Source organism: Homarus americanus, unplaced genomic scaffold, assembly GCF_018991925.1.
Source record: "Homarus americanus isolate GMGI-L3 unplaced genomic scaffold, GMGI_Hamer_2.0 scaffold21824, whole genome shotgun sequence".
Taxonomy (NCBI): Eukaryota; Metazoa; Arthropoda; class Malacostraca; order Decapoda; family Nephropidae; genus Homarus; species Homarus americanus.
Genome location: NW_024728009.1, coordinates 363,828 through 383,172, shown reverse-complemented (window position 1 = coordinate 383,172; position 19,345 = coordinate 363,828).

The following is a 19,345-nucleotide window of genomic DNA, read 5'->3' as shown; positions in this document are numbered from 1 at the left end:
ATGTGTATTTTCGATGGGTATATTAATGTTTCAGACTAATGTACCGAAGTATACCGTTGATGGCTCTACGGTCACGGAAATTAGGGGCTACTCTAAAAAAAATTGGGATCTACTCTAAGGAAACTTGGGGTTACTCTAAGATGATTCGGGGCTACTGTAAGATGACTTAGGGATAATCTAGGGAAACTTGGGGTTACTGTATGGAAACTTGGGGCTACTCTAAGGAAACTCGGGCTACTCTAAGGAAACTTGGGGCTACTCTAAGGAAACTTGGGGCTACTCTAAGGAAACTTGGGGCTACTCTGAGGAAACTTAGGGCTACTCTAAGGAAACTCGGGCTACTCTAAGGAAACTCGAAAGCTACTCTAAGGAAACTTGGGGCTACTCTAAGGAAACTCGAAAGCTACTCTAAAACTAATCCCTCACGTTCCAACAAGATATTTCGTGAACCAAACAATGAAAGCATAAAAAGAGTTTGCTTGTGTAAAAAAAAAATATTATCTGACTGTAAATTTAAGACAGTGTCGTTAAACTCAATTGGTAAAGTTTTTATTAATTCAGAGTAAAATTTTGTTTATCTGGTGTTAAGTGTTTGACATTTTTTATAGTTAACCAAGAAATTAATTTTATGTATTGTACGTTTTTAGGTAAATATATATTTTTTTCCTTTAAAGTTAATTTATTGTATAGTGTTTATAGTGAATAGAAAGGAAATGCAAAAAAAATGAAGAATGAAATTAAAACGACAAGGGAAGAGGTGAAAGAGAGAGAGAAAAAATTTTGTTTCATTTCATTTAATATTTTTTTTTTAGGTTTCAAACTTTAGTCGTTTTTTTCTTCACTCTTAATGGGGAGGAGACAATGAAAGTGAACATTAATTAAAGATAAATATTATAGGTTCTTTCTCACAGCAAAGTTTATGTAAATGAAAATATTATACTACCTGTGGAAAATATCTCTGGAAAGTACTATCATATCATTGTTAAATATCATTCTAAGATGTGTAAGAACAATTATAATATATGTGTAGTTTATATATCGTAATATACAGTCACTCCAAAAAAACTATCCTTACCCAAATTATGTTAAACTATATGACACAACGGACGAGGGATTTTGAAAACCCTACCGAGACAACAGGAGTCGCAGTGTTCATTCTGAAATCCATCGATCACCCCAAGTAGAGATAGTTTTTCTGAGTGACTGTACCTAACCTAACCTAACATAACCTAACCATCAACATCCTGCCCCACCATCAACATCCTGCCCCTCCATCAACATCCTGCCCCACCATCAACATCCTGCCCCACCATCAACATCCTGCCCCTCCATCAACATCCTGCCCCACCATCAACATCCTGCCCCACCATCAACATCCTGCCCCTCCATCAACATCCTGCCCCCTCCATCAACATCCTGCCCTTCCATCAACATCCTGCCCCTCCATCAACATCCCTCCATCAACATCCTGCTCCCACCATCAACATCCCAACCCTCCAACATCCTGCCTCCATCAACATCCTGGCCCCACCATCAACATCCTGCCCTTCCATCAACATCCCGCCCCTCCATCAACATCCTGCCCCACCATCAACATCCTGCCCCTCCATCAACATCCTGCCCTCCATCAACATCCTGCCCCTCCATCAACATCCTGCCTCCATCAACAACATCCTGCCCCTCCATCAACATCCTGGCCCCACCATCAACATCCTGCCCTCCATCAACATCCTGCCTCCATCAACATCCTGGCCCCACCATCACCATCCTGCCCTTCCATCAACATCCTGCCCTCCATCAACATCCTGCCCCCACTCATCAAGCCATCCTGCCCTCCATCAACATCCTGCCCCACCATCAACATCCTGCCTCCCACTCAACATCCTGGGCCCCTACCATCAACATCCTGCCCCACCATCAACATCCTGCCCTCCATCAACATCCTGCCTCCATCAACATCCTGCCCCTCCATCAACATCCTGCCCCTCCTGTTCCACTGTTTGTTGATGCCCAAAACAGAAAGCATTTTGTGATGAGAGAACACATAGCAAAGGTGAGCCTGAGGGTGTGTGTGGCTCCACCTACACACACACACACACACACACACACACACACACACACACATAAGGCATCACAATGAAACTAATAATAGCAACAATAACAACAACAATAATAATGATAACAATAACAACACTAATAATAATAACAATAATAACAATAATAATAATAATAACAGTAAAAACAATAATAATAATAATAACAACAACAACAATAATAATAATGATAACAATAACAACAATAATAATAATAACAATAATAACAACAATAATAATAATAACAATAATAACAACAATAATAACAATAATAGTTTCTTTTTTCTATTATCGTAATCTCGTTGCAGCTATACATCTGGCCTGTGGTGGAGCATTACAATAGTGTCGTCATGATGCACCAGGGAGCCATACCTTCTGCTGCCGACACCAGGATGTCTCTCTCTCCTCCCACGGGATGACACGTGTTCCTTTTTTGCTCCTCCCGTGTTCATTTTTTGTTCCTTCCCTTCATAGAATTATATTTCGGCATTATTTCTTTATTTTAAGTTATTTATATTAAGTTTCAAAAGAGGGAAATATGTTTATCTTCATCACAATTATCACCATCGTCATTTTCTCTTAGTATTTTACTGTTGAATGAAAGTCTGACCCATAAGTTCTCCCCACACACACGGCCTCTCCTGCCTATTGGCCGTCTCTAAACTTCTTAATTTCATTTATCCAGTTGATAATTGGTCGTCTTGGTCGTTTCTTATCTCGTTGGAGCCGGACGAGGATTTCTTAGCCTAATTATTGATGTTTCCTGAACCTGGCTGAGTCCACCAACCATCATTTAATATTTCTACATCTAGTGATAATATTTACCCCCCCCTCCCCCTCCCCCCCCTCCCCTCTCCCCCTCCCCTCCCTCCCTAATGTACGTATTGTATATCTTGCCATGTTGTTTTCAGTTCCTTGTAATAACTGAATGAACCTCTATATTTATCACCTTTTAATCGTCATTGATTAGACAGACTACTCAGGTGTTCTTACCCTTTAAACAATAGATTGACTAATGTGGGGTTTTTTTCTTCTCATTACTACATATCATTCACTTTATCTCTGTAATGTTTCATAGACAAACACCGTGATAGCTATATTCTTGTAGGTGATTCTTCTCTCAACTGGGTATAATTATGGATTGTGTGTGTGTGTGTGTGTGTGTGTGTGCGTGTGTGTGTGTGTGTGTGTGTGTGTGTGTGTGTGTCCATTATTATGTTCTTATGTGATCACCTATTGTTGTTATACTGTTAGTGGGGTGTGGGCTGAATCATCGTGTACACTGAGGCTAATAACAGATAGCATGATAAAACAATACTTCCATAAATTCTAAACTAAACGAAGAAAACTCCAGCGTAAACAAAATATAGATCTGGATTAGTTTGGCGTCACTGTGATTGCCTACATAATGGCTTTCTCTCTAATGCTGTGTACACAAACTCTCACTATTCGTTTGATGAATTTCCATCCGTAATTTCAATGAATTATTGAATGAAAATGATATGATTATACAAATTAGACCCATTTTGTATATTGATTTTCCAAGCCTGAGTCGATGATTGAAACCCATTACTCGTATTTATGGGTTTTATATATACTTCAGGAAAAGGATTTTGTGTAGGATCCCATTGGAAGTCTTCTGAGGCATGATCTTCTTGGCTAAATATCCTGAGAGTGTTACCTGAGAGTGTGTTACCTGAGAGTGTGTTTACCTGAGTGTGTTACCTGAGAGTGTGTTTACCTGAGAGTGTGTTACCTGAGAGTGTGTTTACCTGAGAGTGTGTTTACCTGAGAGTGTGTTTACCTGAGAGTGTTTACCTGAGTGTGTTACCTGAGAGTGGGTTACCTGAGAGTGTGTTACCTGAGGGTGTGTTTACCTGAGAGTGTGTTTACCTGAGAGTGTGTTACCTGAGAATGTGTTACCTGGGAATGTGTTACCTGAGAGTGGGTTACCTGAGAATGTGTTACCTGGGAATGTGTTACCTGAGTTTGTGTTACCTAAAAGTGTGTTACCTGAAAGCCTTGATTGAGTCTTATTCCTTATGCTATCTCACGAACATAATTCACCCAGTCACCTCCAAAGAAATATCTCTTAAATGACTACCAATTGAATCAACACCATATAATTATACTAATGAGGTTTACATACTGACTACACATTCTCAACCAATGACTAAATCGTATCAATGTGTTTAGCTCCTGAGAATAACTCCAGGTAATGTGTGTGTGTGTGTTTCATATACCCTTAGGTAATATTTTGTGGAGATAATACTAACCCACAAAACCTCCCCAGAAGACAACGTAAAATGATCACTATGAAAGCTACTCCAAGACGTCATGATATAAGCAACAGTAATGTCTCATATTTCATTGGGTAGAAAAATGAATTTGCTTCTCCTATTATTTTGGGTAACAATTCTTTAAAGATAAAAATGTCAGATGAGAATTTTTTTTCTTCCATTCTCTAGTGATTTATTCAGTTCTCTTGATTCAATAGTAAAAATAAAACAGTTTTCGTATAACAAGACAAAAATTATGAAAACCGGACGAAAGTAATTGAAATACTCGATAACCCAGAGAAAAGTAGTTTTATAAATTACTTTGATGATATATACTTTGTTATTAGGCCTAACAAAACATTAATATCGAAGTACAGTTATGGAGGAGTTAGTATTTTCATTATCAATTAACTCGTGTAAGAGTTATTAAGATTTCATTATAAACTATTTAACTTCATAGAGTCAGAGTCCTTAGCTATAACTATGAGTTCGTTAAATCTGTCCTTAAGATCATCAATAACCAGAGTCAATTCATCCTCTGATCTAATGCTAAATCACATGGTATTTTTCTCTTCTTTATGAACTGTATTTAGTTTTTATTACGCCATCACTATGCTTACTACCGGGTTGTAAGCTAGTTGGAAAATAGTACACTGTAACATTTGTTTTGTCCTCCACCTCACTACCTCCTCCTCGACAGTCTGTACCTCCTCCTCCATGACATTTCCTCCTCCACTGTCCTCCTTTACTCGTAGACATACACTTGACGCAGCTGAAGCTCACACTCAATGACAGAAAATTCATTTACCTATTCATTAATCATAACAAAGTTCAGTTAGAGAGAGAGAGAGAGAGAGAGAGAGAGAGAGAGAGAGAGAGAGAGAGTGTGTGTGTGTGTGTGTGTGTGTGTGTGTGTGTGTGTGTGTGTGTGTGTGTGTGTGTGTGTGACTACTAGAGACGAGTGACAAACACCTTACGGACAGTAGCATCACCTCACGACTCACCGCCTCGCCTATCACAAGAGGAATCATTTCTTTATCACTTCATCTATCATGTTTATTGGCGGCTGATTTGCAGTGTAAACAACAGTGACTGAGGAGGGACACACAATCACTGCGTCACTGTCGGGTGCTCGGGTCAGCGGCAGTGAGCCCCGAGCGGGAGACAGATGGTGTGAGGTGGGGGGGCGGCCGCGAGCGAGGTGCTGGCTGATGGTCATTACTATCTTGGACGAGGAAATATTGGCCCGGGCGCTGCCACTACACCGCCACTACCCGGGGCTACCTTAACTCCTTACCATCACTGGAGAGTTAAGAACACTGACTAAAATATACGATATGATGACCAAAATAAAATCCAAGTTAATACTTTGTCTCATTCTAAGCCACAATGAAAAAAAATATTGCATAAACCTTTCAAAATCAGTACCCAGATCCCGGTCTGTCAGAGGAAAGTATAGTTAATTTCTCCCCCTAACTTTGATAAAAAAAACACTTCTCGTTATGGAAATGTTTCACTATAAAGCTTCGTTATCTTAGTCTCCATCTCTGCGTAGTATCTTAAGTGAGCAAGTTAGACGCGTTGTCGTATCTCCAGTTATGGGAAAAAACATTAACGTAGGGGCCTGCCAGCATACGAGTATAGCTGGTGGACCTGGATATATTGCCCGGTGCTGGAGGAAGCGGTGGCCAGGCGAGGCTGTGCTCACCATCATTTGTTCAGGACCAGGACGCCTCTGTCTGCGGCTTATCTCGCCAGCTGGCACCGGTATCTCATGTCATAGCCGGGCGGGTAGCTGAGGGGCCTCGCTCTATATCTCTATGTGTATGTCGACTGCTACACCACGCCTCTGGTACATGACAAACAATATACCCATAGGTAATTTACCATGTTGTTGTTGATATTATTATTTGTTTCCCCCTAGAGTGGGTTCCTTAAGGCATTCCGGGAGTTTTAACACGATGTAAACAAACACAATGGTGCCACATCTCACAAAACGGCCAGACATTGCACCAGGTATATGTGCAGGTGACTGTACATGCAATGCTGCTCCCTGGAAGTCTTCCCTCCTCCCATTCAGTTCCTCCTTCACTCCATCTTTTCAACCCCTTGGTATCCATTTTCTCCTCACATAGACTCCTGGTGTATGCTGTGTACCCTCTTTTTACCAATATTTCATACTTCATTCACGCAATATTCTTCCTACTACCTTAACAAACTCATATTTGTCTTCTACTCAACTCATTTTCCCCATTCACAGTTCGTTCTTATATCCATGTGTATATTTCTTACCGTGTTAGTAACCTTACTTATTGTTCTTACGCCACCTCTCACTTACTTCCTTCTCTTGTTCACGTAGTCATAATTGCCACTTCCGTTTGTTATTTTGAGTCTTACAACCTTATTAACCCATTTAAAACCTCTATTTATTTTTCTGAGTACTTGCAACCATTCGCCATAGCTACACTTTAGAAAATAGATATTGAACTATTCCCACTCTTCTTCTCCCTCTTCCCTCCTCCAAGTCTTTTTTACATGTATTTACAATTTTTTTCAGAACCATTCCATTAAATCTTTCAGCCAGACTTGCTTTCCTCACCTCATCAACTTTTATAACCTTTCGCTTTATTCTTTGACTCTCTCTCTCTCTCTCTCTCTCTCTCTCACAACCCTCCAGTCACTATTATTACAGGTGAGACATGCAATGCACATTTCCCTTTGTGATAACTACATCATTTAAAATACAATTCAGTTTTATGTCCACCACCACATATGCTTACAATCCTTCATATTCTCCACTCTTACACCTTAATGTATGTTCATTTACCCGTATCAAACTATATATTCCCACTATCAACCCTGTCAACAGCACACATTTTGTTGTAGTTGAATGTGGGTGCGCCAAGTCCGTAGACTTCTTCGTGATTGGTTTCTATTAATCTTTCTCGAGCTCCAATCATTTCTGGCATTCCATATCTGTTTACAATCTTATTCACTTCCCAATCAACCAGTGGTAAGGTAATATTTCCCATCACTATTACTTTATCTGAGTGAAAATATTATACTATTTTTTTTAAGTATTTTTAAGCTTCTATTTTTTTCACTCTTTCAAACATAAGTACTCTTATAGCTCCTTCCTCATACATCAGTCCTGGTATGAATTAGACTGACTTGTGTGTTTCACTATATAACTCCACCTTCATCACTCAACAGTCTTTGCTCCCTTCACCTGTCCCCGAACTCACTATTTTTACCTCTTCATCTTTATTGTATTTGGCTCTGAACTAAAACATCCATGTCATTCGTTCATTAGAGTTACATTCTTTTGTCACCAACGCTGTCATCATCTGTGTTCTTTTCTCTTTTTAGCAACGTGGATAAAAAGGTGTGTGTGTGTGTGTGCGTGTGTGTGTGCGTGTGTGTGTGTGTGTGTGTGTGTGTGTGTGTGTGTGTGTGTGTGTGTGTGTGTGTGTGTGTGTGTGTGTGTGTGTGTTTTGGGGGAGAGCGGGGGGTTAATACTCAACTTCTTCACCAACTCCAACAATATGTCAGGTAATTTAAACTACGCTGCACACTTACATGAACATCAGAATATATTGTTAACAGAAACTTAAACGAGCTTCGATAACGTGTGTGTGTGTGAGACAGGACGAGACAGGAACAATGATAATGGCAGGTGGTAGGAAGTCCCTTATGTGGGCTGACAACACACAATATGAAACGCTGCGATCGTCCCTGTGAAAATTTCGTCATTTTAACGATTCAGTGAGTATAAATAATTATTCTAAAAAAAAAAAAAAATGCTTCTTTAAAAACAGAATCGTCATAATAATTCGGTGAACATTATTGACTGTTAAAAAAAAAGGGAAGTTTGCTTTGACAACTATGCCATATTTAATGATTCGTCGGGTATAATTGACTTCTAAAAATACACAGAACATTTTACCCGTCCGTACCACCAACATTATAATACAATATATTGAACAAGGCAATTTACATTTTACACCATCGTCCTACAGAGCTGTCAGTTTTTTTTTTAACTTCTGGTTCGAAAACAAAAATTTCGGTTGTTGACAAAACATTGGTTGGGTGATGAGCGCCACAGGACCTAAATTTTCTGTTGCTACTGAAAGTTGACGTGATGGTGTATCCGGCAGTGAAAAAGTAGACGTCGTTGAGGGAGAGAGAGGGAGATAGAGAGAGTCAGAAGGAGAGAGAGAGAGTCAGAAGGAGGGAGAGAGAGTCAGAAGGAGAGAGAGAGAGTCAGAAGGAGAGAGAGAGAGTCAGAAGGAGAGAGAGAGAGAGATCCCTTTCCGAGGCAGTTCGACCAGTCTATAGTCAAAGAAGATAAGTGGGGCGAGGTTAACCCGTCTAACAAAAGGATTGAACTTCTAAAAAAAAAAATCCAGTTATCTAATGTGTAGTAGAAGACGAGGAGGATAACCAGTCAATTAAAGAGTGGATGGAAATCGATCAACCAAACAGTCTAGAGTGGATAGGTAAGAAGATAACCAGTCAATCTAAAGTGTGGAAGCTAACCAGGCAGTGTACAGGAGGAGGTAGGGGTCTGTAGGTCACACATTGTATCAGGATAGAGGCAGTTGAAGGTCCCTGCCTCGCTTCTTAACTGCGGGGCTGTCGTCGACCTTGCCAGACCTGACATACAAACGGACGCAGGAGGGAAAAAAAAATATTTCCGAAAAACAGCGAGATACTGGCCAGAAAACATTAGTCTTCCAATACTTGTGGCGGTAAAAACGAAGACTTGTTGGTATCTGGAAGTAAATCTTAAACTATGGGAGAGAAACGAATGTGGGAGGGTAGTGGTGGTTGTGGGAGGGAGGGTAGTGGTAGTGGTGGTTGTGGGAGGGTGGGAGATTAATGGTGGTTGTGGGAGGGAGGGTAGTGGTAGTTGTGGTTGTGGGAGGGAGGGTAGTGGTAGTGGTGGTTGTGGGAGGGAGGGTAGTGGTAGTGGTGGTGTGTTACACGTGTAGTAGTGGTAGTAGTGGTGGTGGTCTGGGAGAGTATTAATGATAGTTTTAATGGCTGTAAGTTAATGGATATCGTAATGAAATAGTGGTAGCGATGGAAGGGCAGTAGTGATGGTGGTTAGTGGTGGCTGGGCAATAGTGATGGCGGTGGCAGGACAATAGTGTTGGTGGTGGTAGAGCAGTAGTGATGGTGGTAGTAGTGGTGGTAGTGATGATGGTAGTGGCTGGGCTTTATCCATATGTTACATCAAATACGTAATTAAAGAAAACACAGGTAGCAGTGACGGAGGTGTTAGCAACTTTATCCCGAACTAACAAATGATACCACGATGATGATTTCCAGAGTTATATGAGCGTCAGATGGTTGAGTACCTCTTGATAGTATAGTTAAGACCAAGAGAGAATATCTTTAACTCCCTTGCTCTCTCTCTCTCTCTCTAGAAGATCTTCATTGGGTATAGAAGTTAAGGAAGATTACTATAAGCAGGAGGGAGAGACATATAGATGAATTTAGGAAGAATATAAAGGTTGTCTTAAGTTACTTGAATTCAGACGGAGAATATCCATGAGTGATGGTAGGTGGAGGTGGACCATGGCAGGGGAGAGAGAGGTTGATGTGTATAATCATGGTGGTTATGGTGGTCTTGGTGGTCTTGGTATGGTTGATGGTGTCATAGCTGGCGGCGACCCAATTCTGGAGGCTGTTGAAGGTGTGTTGTGGTGGTGCTGTCATCAGGGCAAGTGTTGTTAGTAGTGGTGGAGTCCTCAACATATTTTCAACTAGATAGAGTTTTTTTAGTTTTTTTCTTCTTCGGGGAATTGTTGATGAGGATAAGAATGGACATGAAGAGGTGGTGTGGGTGTGGGGACGTGGTGTGGGTGTGGGGACGTGGGGACGTGGTGTGGGTGTGGGGACGTGGTGTGGGTGTAGGGACGTGGTGTGGGTGTGGGGACGTGGTGTGGGTGTGGGGACGTGGTGTGGGTGTGGGGACGTGGTGTGGGTGTGGGGACGTGGTGTGGGTGTGGGGACGTGGTGTGGGGACGTGGTGTGGGTGTGGGGACGTGGTGTGGGTGTGGAAACGTGGTGTGGGTATGAGGATTTGGTGTGGTTGTGGGGTTAATGTTGTCGTGGGCTTGTTAACAGCTGAGATACACCACAGATCATTATGCACCTCAGCCCCCAGCCTGACCCCCAGCCTGACCCCAGCCTGACCCCCAGCCTGACCCGCAGCCTGGTCCTCAGCCTAGTACTCAGCTTGGTCCTCAGCTTAGTCCTCAGCCTAGTCCTCAGCTTAGTCCTCGGGTTTGCTCTCCCCAGCCGTCACTCCTTGTCTCATCACAACTCTCATCCGTCGGGCAGGTCATCAATGTGTACTCAGCCCTGCCCTCAAGCTGCCCTCAGCTCCCTACCCTCAGCTGGAGGTCTTACACCCGGCGGGAATTAAAAGGTGCTCTGAAGAACTAACGGCCGGCTGGTCTCTGGATTTATGACGAGCATTAGTTAGACGAACCCGGCCCTCAGAGGGGGGGCAGTCAGGAGGGGCTGACAGGATGCTGTACATCTTGGCGGCTGACATCACACCAGGAGGGGTAGGGGGGGAAGGAAGGAAAGAGGGAGAGGGAGATAAGAGAGGAGGAGGGAAGGAACAAGGATAGGGGAAGGAAAAGGGGAAGGAAGGAATGAAAGAGGGTGTAAGGGCGAGAGGAAGGAGGGTGAGATAAAAGAGAGATGTATCTTTGCTTCTACTACTACATATTTAAGTAGGAGAGGCTGTGGTGGAGGGGGAGAGGCTGTGGTGATGGAGGAGAGGCTGTGGTGGAGGGGAAGGAGTTGTCGTGGAGGGGAGGAATTGTGGATAAGGAGAAGGGGTAATGGTAGAGGGGAGGATTTGGGATGGAGAGAGCGGGGGGAGGGGGGGGCGGCTGTGGTGGAATAGGAGGTGTTATGGAAGAGGTGGAAGGGTTGTGGTGAAGGGGGTGTGGGTACAGTAGAGACATTGAGTTATTAGAAAGAGCAGACGTTGTTGTTTATCTTAAATATTGATAGTCCGTTTTTGCTGTTCCAAGACTCATAAGAATATCATCCGGGTAGCAACTGTGATATTTCTGGGATTATCTGGAATGACTTCAGTAACTTATTCATGAATACACTGAACAGGATAAGACTGAGCACACCATCTAGGTGAAACCAAGTTGTATATCTCTTGACTTCACTCTAATATCAACCTGACACAATCCACTAGTCTCTCTGGAGGTGAAATAATTAATCAATGTGTTCATTATAAAACAGACGACCACTTACAGTATGTCTATGTTAGCGATGTCGTATGAGCTGTATGATAGTAACAAATGCAGCTTTTTAACACAAGATATATCGTGTATTTTACCATTCGTCTCCACACACTGTTAGGGACATAGTGGTGTAATTATGGATAACTTTACCATGTATAAAAAATCAGGGAATATGTGTCCTTTGATTCTATATAAAATTCGGTGGACAGTCATCCTCTTGGGGGCTTTACACACGCAGGTAGTCAGTAATATAGGGCAAAAATGGCATCAGGTTATCCTAGATTTGGTTATGACATAATACTGTTGATCCATGGTGAGGATAACCAACCTGTAGCACGAATCAAATTATACACAGCCCTAGTAGTCTTGTTACATTGACACCATCATACTCACCAGGGACAAGTTTTCTTCCAACATCAAGCTATCATTCAGTCACGTCTCACTCATCGTGTTGTTTTCCCTAGCATGAACTTAATAAGATCATTTCACTTTCCAGATTTCCCTTACAGAAGTTCCCGAGTTTGTTGCTGATAACACGTTACATCTTATGCAACTTGAGCCCGCGTTTGTTATCAGGTCTTAGGCTTTATGCAGCTGGCCTGGATGGGGAGAAACATGTAGTATACTATTTTTACCTACGATTGTGTTAATGCTACTCCCGGCTGTGCTCAAGAGAGTATGCTGATTCAGTCTATTTACATATTTTGCTCATGTATTTTCCCAAACTTCATTTGCACTTTCACCGAACTTACAGCAACAGAGATCTAAACACAATCCTAACATCTGAAGTGTTTCTTGTTGTCTGTAACACTTGATTATTAACCTGATTATAAACTTCAGTTAAAGGTAAACACACTAGTCATGTTATCTGGTTCTGTATGATAATCACTTTTCCTTCACTATTTTATTCCTCAATTATTATCAAAGAATATATTATACACTGACTACAAGATCATCACTACAGCTTTATATATTGTGAGTCTCATAATCTTTGTACAAGTCACAGACGAAATCTTTGGCTAAGTTATGTTTTTTTTCTTTATTCTCCACCTTTGTCTTTTACGTGTGTGTGTGTGTGTGTGTGTGTGAGTGTGTGTGTGTGTGTGTGTGTGTGTACTGATTTCTTGTGTTCAGGTTACCAATTAGGACTACGAGTGCTCTATGTACAAAATGAGGAAGATCTGTATAATGAAAATGAAGTAATGAAACAATGAATTTAGATGAGTGTAGAGTTACCTGGGAGTATAATGAACCTTTGATATTAAAATTAGATTTTTTTAGAGGGGGGAGTACGAGAGACAAATGAAGGCATGAGTTGAGGGGCAGGGAGGGAGAGAGGAGAGGGGGGGGGGGAGAAGTAACGAGGAGCCTACGTCTTAAAGTCTAACAATAACATACCAAGGGAGGGAGAGGTGGGGGGGCAGAGGAAGGGTACGGAGGAGGGAGGTAAGAAGTATAGAGAATAAACGAGGGAAAGAGAGAGAAAGAGGATATAAAGATAAGAGCTAAGATAGTAGAGATAAAGGGGGAAAGAGCTGTGTCTTGGGTCTTGGCTCTACACAGTTAAGAGGGAGGGAGGATGTGGTGGAAGAGGGAGGGTGAAGGAAGAGGGAGGGTAAGGGGGTAGGGATGTGGATGGGAGGGATATAGCCTCTGTTTCTGTACTCAAGGGATCAAAATAATGCAAAGAATAACACCTAATTAAATTTACTTATATCACCTGTATGTATAATGATATCACCTGTAGGTATAATGGCCCTGTATTAATCTCTATGTAATTAATATTCTCTTACCTTACATACCTGTCTTCATTATACACTAGTGCTAATAATATACTATTTGCTCTTTCACCTAATTATAATATATTTTGTTTTCTTATAATTCTTAATAGACTTTCTAAGGCAACTTTTTAATATAGTGTTAAACAGCTTATTGTCTCTGTTACCTACACGTGTTACATCATCCTTAGGTGTTTAGTTTCAGATTATAAACAGTTTCACTTTCATGGTTTAGAATTTTATATAACACCGTCATTGTCCTGGTGGTTTGTGAGTCTAATTCTCTGTAAAGATTTTGAGTCTATTCGTGGTTTGTGAGTCTAATTCTCTGTAAAGATTTTGAGTCTATTCGTGGTTTGTGAGTCTAATTCTCTGTAAAGATTTTGAGTCTATTCGTGGTTTGTGAGTCTAATTCTCTGTAAAGATTTTGAGTCTATTCGTGGTTTGTGAGTCTAATTCTCTGTAAAGATTTTGAGTCTTATATCAGTGCATGAGGACCCAGGCTGTCGTGTGCTGTAGTCTCAAACCCTGGTGATAAATTCGAGTCTTCCTCCAACTAATCTCTTTAATATTTTAACTGTGTGACCTGTCTACTGCATTATACGCGACACTGAACATAAAAAGAGAGTTAAAAAACACCTATGAAATAATAACACAAAACACTGAGGCAGAATACACTCCTATATACACTTGATTTTTTTCCGTTTGGGTTAAAAAAATATATACAGTGTTTTGTTTTGTTTTATTCGAGAAATTTACTTTACTGATTTTGATAATTTTAGTTGTCACGTCTAACTCAATTATTTCCTCGGCTTGGTTTGGTTAGGTTAGGTTAATAAGTTCCTTCAATATATAAATAATGACCTTGTATGACCTTGTATCGCCTCTAACCACCGGTAACCTCCTCACGGCAGCGTTCATTAATACCCAGAACCTTGCTGTAGAATTTCCTCCCATGAAATAAATCCCCATCAACAGTCGACCTGATGAAGATTATAACACTTAATTTACTTCTGGTGACAGGAGGCGGAGGCGGCGGCGGCGTCTGGCTGAAACAGGATCGTTGACCTTTGACCTTATCTCTCACCTGTGTTAATATGTTTTAAAATATTACAGAATGATGGATAACTTCTGCAGGAGATGTTTATTGTATAATGGCACGTGTTCATGTTGGGGTTTAGTAATGGCACGTGTTCATGTTGGGGTTTAGTAATGGCACGTGTTCATGTTGGGGTTTAGTAATGGCACGTGTTCATGTTGGGGTTTAGTAATGGCACGTGTTCATGTTGGGGTTTAGTAATGGCACGTGTTCATGTTGGGGTTTAGTAATGGCACGTGTTCATGTTGGGGTTTAGTAATGGCACGTGTTCATGTTGGAGTTTAGTATTAACAGAATATATTAACCCAGGGGAAATCATGAGCTTCATTACAGCTTTGGGTGATGTAATTTTCATTATCCCCCCGAAAAAAAAACCCCTGAAATAAATGAGAAATTTGACAAACTTAATAGGCTTAATACATGATAGGAAAACTAGTAAATGAGATTATTTTCTAGATTAGTCAATTACGTTTCCAATACATTTATTTCCATTAACCTTTTCCATGTAATAAACCAGGTAAAAATTCTTAAAAAAATAAAAAATAAATAAATACACATTGAGTGTTGTGTTTATGTGACAAAGATGATTTTTTCCCCCACTTTCTTTCTCACTGTACATGGTAACAGAGTCAGGACATTAAGCACCTCAGCACACTCCCACACTCACAGCCTGGAGCATCATGTCTTGTCTGAGACCCTGGTAAGGACGGACTCATTCTCTGGCAGATGACCCATTTACTCGTGAGGGTAATGTCATAATTGTTCCTATCAGTCACTTCCAGATGTCTATAAAACGTAATCATTCCACTGTTGCATTCACGTCCGGATGAGAGAGAAAGAGAGAGAGAGAGAGAGAGAGAGAGAGAGAGAGAGAGACTATAGCATCTGGCATCACACATTAGAGACAGACAGACCGACAGAGAGACAGAGAGACAGACAGACCGACAGAGAGACAGAGAGACAGACAGACAGACAGCATCCGGCATCATACGTTAAGCTGCTTTCGGAGACGTCGTTAAAGGAGTTGTTAGATCGGAAGAGAGTTTGTTAAGATAATTCCCCGAGTCTTGGAAGGAGGCAATCGGCCCTTAGGTTCCCCAACGAGGAGACGCTTGAGCTAACTTGAGTGTTGGGTGAGTTATTCTAAGATAGATTTAAGTTCGTTATAGTGATGTTAAAATTGATGATGATTCTGGTGATGATGATGATGATGATGGTGATGATGATGGTGGTGATGTTGATAGTGATGATGATGATGGTGGTGATGATGGTGGTGATGATGATGATGGTCATGAGGATGATGATGGTGATGATGATGGTGGTGGTGGTGGTAGTGATGATGATGGTGGTGATGATGATGATGGTCATGAGGATGATGATGGTGATGATGATGGTGGTGGTGATGATGATGGTGATGATGGTGGTGATGATGGTGGTGGTGGTGGTAGTGATGATAATGATGGTTTTGGTGGTGATGATGGTGATGATGATTAGATTAGATTAGATTAGACTAGGGTAGGTTAAGTTAGGTTAGGTTAGGTTAGGTTAGACTCCAACCTTCTACATTCTGCATTAAACGTCATCCATATATTTTTATTCATTTATATAATTTTTTCATCTAACTGAACAATTTACATTCTCTACTTAACAACCCTCGCGAAGAATTCATTTCCATCAGTTATTTTTGTGCATTTTTTCTTTTTTTTTGTACCTGGTCATAGTTCCCACCACATTCATATCACTTACTCTCATAATTATATATCCATTCATTAAATCTCTATTTCTCATACAAAACCTTTCAAAACAGATCACGTTTTTCTGAAGTCTCTCTCTCTACCCCCTCTCCACCTCTTCTGATTCCCTGACTCACAAACATACTCACAATATCCTATTTCTCATATCATATTTTTTTTTCTTTAGTCTATAAAATTCTTGGATTGGCTCTCTTATGCTCTACTGTTGTTAATCATTTTTTTTTCAGTAGATAAATCCCATTGCCATGATTAATGACTTTACTCCCTTCACTTGTCCCCAGCATGACGCTACCATGTAATTCACCTTTGTTTTACACCATCTGTCAGTTTCATTTACTTTGTCTTTGTTATTCTGATTACGGCCAAATAATAATAATAATAATAATAATAATAATAATAATAAACAAACACATTATATCAATCAATTTTTACAAACATTATGACTCCCGAAACCGAACCACTTGAACCTAAAGACTCGTCGTGACAACTCGAGACTCAATAACATATACCGTAGTAGACTCCCCAGAGATAATAAAGAGACTCCCGGTAAGAAGTAATACCTCTCCCTCACGCCACACGAGGACAGGGGGCGAGAACTGAGAACTGAATCTTGAGTTTATATGGAGAATTAGATATTTTTTTTTTATTATGCATTTTTCCTGGATTTATCTTGTGTATCCCAGGGTTATTTTTATCCGTCAGCCAGGATAAATCTCTGATCCTTCCTGCCACGGGAGGAGGAGGGAGAGAAGGGGGACTGCCCCAGAAGGAGGAAGAGGAAGGAGGGGGAGAAGGGAGAGGGAAACTCAGGTCTTGGATATTTATTTGACTTTGTCTTCTGTTTACTTTCCTTTCGTCAAGTTTGTGATGACTTTGGTGGAGGATTTCATAAGTTGTTCCTGCAGGTTAGGTTAGGTTCTTGGAGTTTGCTATTGACATGCGTTGTTTATATATTAATATGATATTTTAATTGCTTGCGTAGTGCTTTCTGTCTGTTTGGCCGCAGGATTTTTCGACAGATATTGACTTAGGAAAATTTTTTTAGTGGAGTATTATAGGAGAGTGATGCCAGTACCTTAGTGTTCTGGTCGGCTCTGTCCTTAGAAGAGTTTAAGTTAAGTTGTTTGAGTTTCAGGTTCCTGGATCTTATTGAGGCATAAACATTACAACATTTTTATAGTCCTGTTCAAAGTTGTCGTTTTCTTTGGGACTTGAAATATACAGTATCTAGTAGGTAAATGGTCGTCGGAAGAGCAGGAGGAGGATTTAATGTTTTATTTATCTAATTCTCACAAAGGTTTTCTGAGTAAAGACAACATCCCCAACCGTGGTAAACTTCTCCAGATTTTCCTCCTCTTTTACAGTGATTTCAGGAAAATTGGTATTTCCTCGCTAGTGAATATATTTCCCCCTCACTTTGTTATGACAATTTCGGCCACGAGAAGGTTTACAGCCGTGAAAATTGGACCCGTTATTACCTGAGCTCTTTAAACTTACCTTTGTGTTTGAGGTCGTTTCCGTCTGCAATGGCCTTCAGAAAACACCAGCCAATTCCAGTTCTCCATCACGCGAATAGCTCTTTACCATCTGGATCCTGGGAATAATTTTGTTTTGTTTTCTTCTGCTGCAAGAACACTTGTTGAACGTGTGCAGGGTGAAAGAAATTTTACACTACACGCCAAGATATCGTTTCCTTTCTATCTTGATATCTTGATCCAGCAACACAAACTAGAGACTAACTGAGACTCTAGAACTCTTATGGAGACATTTACTTAAGTCTTTTTAACTGTGAAATATTTAGGATAACATTGTTGATATAAGACATACATAGATCCCAAGTGACAGGGTTGGTTAGGTTAGGTTGGGTAAGTAGTAGTGGTAGAGACAGGTATCGTAACTTAACACACCATACCTGATTGTCATAGAATTGTATATATTGTTAATACAGTGAAACCTCCATATAGCGGACTTCCCTCTCCATATTGTCCGTTAAATAGAGGTTTTACTGTATAAGAATTAACGTGGTTGCATCCTGTTATAGATGATGAAGTGAGAGATAATAACATGTTCTTCCTTGAGCCATAGTTTGTGAGGATAGAGCGTCATAACATCGCTCAACACACAAGGTACGGAGCAGACTTTCTCACTGACGTCACAATTGTTTAACAGTATCCTAAAATGTTGTGACTTCATATTTTCGTGTTTGTTTAGTTAGTAAGGCACATCTAACACGTTCCTGTTTAATTAAATTGTTTTACGATGGCGTGTCCGTTTACTTAAATATAATGCAGTAGAATGTTCTTGTCTCTTGTGGATATTTTTCGAGTACATTTCATCTCCAACATCACAAGTCTAAGATCATTCTCATATAACCACAAAAATCTTCTTTATCCAGTTATAACATTAATATATATCAAAAGAAAAAAAAATGTCTATGATAATATTTTCTAAAAATTTTTGCGAACATTTTAGGTTTTTTTTTTTCAAACTTCTGACAAAAATAATTAGTCAGTTATCGATATTAAAAAAAAAAACTCATTTGTTAATTTGTGTTAAAGGTTTTTCACTCAGATGCCTTGACAACAGAGAGTAACTTCGTCCCGTGTGGTGGAATATATTGTACCGTTTCCACACACAACATTTTCCCTTCATGTTCTTTGTGCTCGGATAATTTATATTTTCATTTACCCTCCTATAAACTTTCTCTTATAACGAAAATGTAATATATAGTTCTTTTTTTTTATTCAGGATATAATATTACGCTCGTCTGTATATGTTTTTATATATGAAACTATATACGGGTGAAGTTGGGTTGTATGAAATGACATATAGACCCCAGAGAAATGTCTTGTAGTAGAGGAACAAGATCAAGAGGAAGCATGAGGATGAAGATAGCGAGGCTGTGTTTACTCTTGACTCCGGCCACCTGGAATACAAAGGCGAGTCTAGCTTAAATATAGGTCACTTGTCTCTTATATCGGCCTTCAGGGAGCACTATCGCGTCTGTCTCTCCTACACTCCAACAGTGCTTAAAAAAAAAAGGAAGGAATTGAAAAGCC